The sequence below is a fragment of the Salvia miltiorrhiza genome, chromosome 5 (genome assembly GCF_028751815.1).
Source record: "Salvia miltiorrhiza cultivar Shanhuang (shh) chromosome 5, IMPLAD_Smil_shh, whole genome shotgun sequence".
Classification (NCBI taxonomy): domain Eukaryota; kingdom Viridiplantae; phylum Streptophyta; class Magnoliopsida; order Lamiales; family Lamiaceae; genus Salvia; species Salvia miltiorrhiza.
In genome coordinates this window covers 16,277,327-16,282,068 of record NC_080391.1, presented here as the reverse complement: position 1 = coordinate 16,282,068, position 4,742 = coordinate 16,277,327, and the positions used below count along the sequence as shown (strand labels likewise).

Sequence of the window (4,742 nt, the reverse complement as noted above, 5' to 3'; positions counted from 1 at the left end):
TTATCGTTTTATTTATTGTGTTGATTCTTGTTTCATCACTTATGCCACCTTTTATGAAATTTCATTTTCCATCAATTGACTCATCGTTCGAACAGATAGAACGTGAAGTAGTATGAAGCACGAAACTTGTGTTATTTTGCGATGAAGATAAACTCCAAATTATGTTTCTATTATATGGACCGGTTTAAAGACTTTGTGCAAGAATAAAAATGAATGGAGATATGGACATATCTAAATAAAAGAGCATAAAAGCACATAATTCGTAACAACAATATTGAAATATTTTGATAAAATAATATTGATGGAACCTCCAACTGCCCAAGGAATCTCATGTGTAAGCCACACAGTGTGGATGTTTTCACATGAAACCAGACTAGTTGTTTAATTTCAATCCATGTCAACTTAACCTTTTGACAAATTGAAACTAATGGTTGGATCTTAACTAGACCATATCATATTTAAGAAATGACTCATCGGGGAGTTCTGATCAACAAGATATCGAAGCAATAACCACAATCTAACCTTGAACATTAAATTCTCAAAATTGACATACTCACTAGGACCATGCCGCTTCAACTTAATTTCTCAGTTATTTATTTAATTTCATCCTCTAAAGTACTTGTGAAAAATTATACGAGTAAGACACGCAATATATACGTTTACCGCATTACTCCAACCACTTCAATGAATTAAATATTTTGTTTAGAAGTCTCTACTTGACAAACTTATGAAAAAAAAAGTGAAGTAAGCCACGCTGTGTGGACGTTTACTCATATTGTCGATTACTTTGTCTAGAAACCGCTTGTGGAGGTCTAAATCATTTTAAAAATCATAAAAAATATTATCTAAGAAATACCCACAATCTAACTTTGAAAGTTAAATTCTCGAAATTGATATACTCATTAGGATCATGCCGCTTTCAATTTAGTTTCATACTCATCTAATCGAATTCCATCCTCTAAAGTACTTGTGAAAATTTATACGAGTAAGCCACGAAGTGTAAACGTTTACTGCATAACTCCCACTACTTAAATGGATTCAATATTTTATTTAGAAGTCTCAACTTGACAAGCTCATGAAAAATAGATGTGAAATAAGCCACGTTGCGTGGATGTTTACTCACATTATCAATCACTTTGTTTAAGATCGTATGTGGAAATCTACATAATTTTTCAGAACTATAAAAATTATAAAAATTATAGGGGAGAGTGTTCCAAATGGAACGTAGTGAGTTGGGTTTCTATCTGTGCATCAGAATTTGTGAGTAGGTTTCAAGGGCAGAAATGAGATTATACTTCTGGAGTAGAAATGCAATTACTTTTATTTTGAGATATATGGAAGAAAATGAAAATTGAAAGATGCACACATGATCCACTATATTTCGTTGAACAAGTGAGTATCACAGCACCCAGGATGATAAGATGGATGACAAAGAAAGTAATGGAAGACATTGCCACGATTGTACCAGGAAGGCACGGGCTACACGAAACCTTGGACTTCAAAGAATTCATCTCCAAACTCTTAGTATAATAGAAATATTATGCCTACGTGAAGAATTCAAAGACAGTTATTCCAAACAAAAAGAGGAAGAGGACTAGCAGTGTTTAGTGTTGTAATGAGCATTGTTATCTGTCTTTATTTTTGTCACATAATTCATACACTATAGCGCTTATTTTTTAAGTTCATTTCGTAATTTTTGAATATTTATTTCGCTAAGTCATATTAGGGCGTATGAAAGTCCTCTTTAATATATTTTTCATTTTAGTTTGACATTAAAAATAGACTGGTTTAATAATAAAGTCTGACGTGTCATGTTAACATTTATTATAGAACAATATCCATGATTTATAAATATATTATGAAAATATTTCACGTGTTTTCTCTTATAAATTATACTGATACCCATCGAATTTCAATGAGGTACACACTAGCTATTTTCAAACACATTAAATTACATTCTCTTCTGACATATTCTTGTGCGATAATTTCATTTCTTACAACAAAACAAAAGCAAAAAAGCAATATTAATGTTTATATACTCACAGCTAATATTTATAAGTTTGCAATTTAGATTAAGCCCTTTGCGCATTATTGTATTTAGGCCCATTATTGTATTCAATTAAGTTGCACTTCTGGAATATATATAGGATATTTATGAATGCAGTCAGCCCAAGGGCCATCGACCGGCGACTTGAGGGTCCGGTTGCACTTCCAAACGGCGCTGTTGCACTTAAATCCACTCCCAAATGTGATCTGCCACACCCTATCCCCTTTCTTCATCCTACCTTTAGATTCAATGTAGCTCAATTCGTACCACAACGATGAAGAAGAAGTGTTTCCGAACCTATGCAGCGTCATCCTCGACGCCTCCACTTGCTCGTTGGTGAGGCGGAGCCTCTTTTGCAGCTCGTCGATCACCGCCCTTCCGCCGGCGTGGATGCAGTAGTGTTCGAATGCTTGCTTGAAATCCGGCATATATAGCTTCCACTTGGAATTGATGATTTTTCTTCCGGCGACAGAGAGGATGAATAGAATTTTTTCTGATGCCGGAAGAACAAGCGGCCCGATCGTAGTTATGTTTGATTTCAGAGCCTCGCCGGCGACGGCCGTGAGATCGATGTTCAGCTTTATTCCAATGTACCCTTGGGAATCTTCTTCCTGCGATGCACACTTATATGACTTGTCATCTGCTCCTCTATGGGTTCTGATCACCACGTGTGCCAGGTGGTACTTAGCCCGACGGCGATCCGTGCGGCGGTTGGATAAGAGGAGGAGGGCGGCGCCGCCCATTCTGAACAAGCAGTTGGTGAGGAGCATCGCCCTTTCTTTCCCCCAATAGCAGTTGGGGGCAGTGCTTATGACAACAGCATTGGAATAAGGGTATTGTTGGAGAAGATCAACGGAGATCAAACCGGCACTGCAACCCATCCCGGACAGATTGAAGCTCTTGATGTCACTCCTCAATTTGTACTTGTTAACCCCCATGGCTGTGAGCGACGGCGTCGGAGAGAACAGAGTTCACCACCAAAATGTCGATATTTTTTGGGTCGAGAAGAGAATCCATGCAAGAGAAGATGACGAACTTGGCTCCATGCTTGCCGTCGGAGGAATGTAATGCAAGGCTGGCGGCAAACACGTCTCCTCGCCGAGTCCCGAACGTTCTAGAATCTTCATCTGGAAATCCACGCTCTTGGGCTCCGAAACAGCCACCCCATCCTCACATGATCTATTTGGAGGCTTGAAGAGTGCATAATCAACGAGGTAGATTGGCCGCAGTCGCCACATCACGAACAAGGTTAGAAAGTAGATGATGAGGAAGAGCGAGCAGAAAACGTGGAGTGAGGTGAAATACATGGAATCATACAACTCTATGATTTCTAGTGTTTCCATGAAAAGAGCTATTAATGTTGGTACGAGGAGGAAGACGAGGAAGTTGTTTACCAGGTATTGGTACCCTTGTAATTTGAGGTATCTAAACTTTGATGACTGAGACATTAACTCTGGCAGTGGCTCAGCCATCGAAGTTGTGATTCTGTTAGTTATTGATTCAACATCGTAGAGATTGTATACATTTATACATGATAAAAGATCCACTTTTCCACGGTAGCATCGCTTCATTATTGAATTTAAATATCTGATTTTGATTTTATATAACAACTTTCGCGTAAACCTTTATTGAATTTAAATATCCGATTTTGATTTTTCATAACAACTTTCGTGTAAACAATTTTTCTTTTGTTTTCTGAATTGTAATTTTTGGTATCTTCATTTTAAAAACAGTCACACCATATGTCATTATATACTACTACTTCGTCAGTATTATATCATTTCAGATTCACTCATATTTTGTGTTTCACTTTCAATTTTTCATAATATTTTTTTGCATTTTTTTCTCAATTTTTATTTTATATGCTTTAATTTTATTTTATGATTATTGACTTGGGTTCTTAGACTGTATAATCATTTTTTTTCCAGTAATTTCATTTGTAGTTCATTGTTAGGGTTGATAAATCTAAAATTAGGGTATATAATTTTTTATTTTTGTAAATAAAAGTTATGTATAATTCATATATATGTTATAAAAAATATTATTTTATAGTAAATTTAGCCACTAAATTCCTTTTCGAATCATTCCTCAAACTCCAAATTATATCAAATTCTCGAGTTTACCAATTTTTCCCTTTCCATTCATCAAACGTGAATATGCTCTTTAAGCCGACCTGTATAAAATATGCTTTTTTAAAATATTTGCACGGACGCCTAATGATCTTCTGCTAACATTTTGTGATAGCAACATTCCAACCATATACGATATTGCTTTCTTGAAAGAGAAATGTTATATATGGCTACGAAAACATGTATTTCATCAAGAACCATAGTCTATGGTGGTAAGAAAAACGAGAGGCTATAATGATTAAAACGGATTATGTATAGACTTAAGTTATTTATTAAGTATTTAATAGGTTGTTAATTATGGTCATAGGATAAAGGGATATTTTCTGTAAAAGACACGAATTTTTAATAAAAGAAAATTTCATGATTTTTAAAATTTGGAAAAAAAATTACTACCTCCGTCCCACGAATCTTGACACGTTTGGTTTCGGCACGGAAATTAAGGAATTGTAGATTAGTATTTTAAGTGTGTAGTTAATAAAGTACTCCCTCCGTTCCAATAATCTTGTCCCACTTTCCTTTTTGGTTTGTCTCAATAATCTTGTCCCATTTCCTTTTTAGGCAAAATT

The 4,742-nt window shown here is 35.5% G+C and overlaps 1 pseudogene; it reads right to left on the bottom strand.

The window, feature by feature from the left end:
* Nucleotides 1-1,969: 1,969 nt before the first annotated feature.
* On the bottom strand, nt 1,970-3,553 carry LOC130986343 (3-ketoacyl-CoA synthase 6-like; annotated as a pseudogene).
* Nucleotides 3,554-4,742: the final 1,189 nt, after the last annotated feature.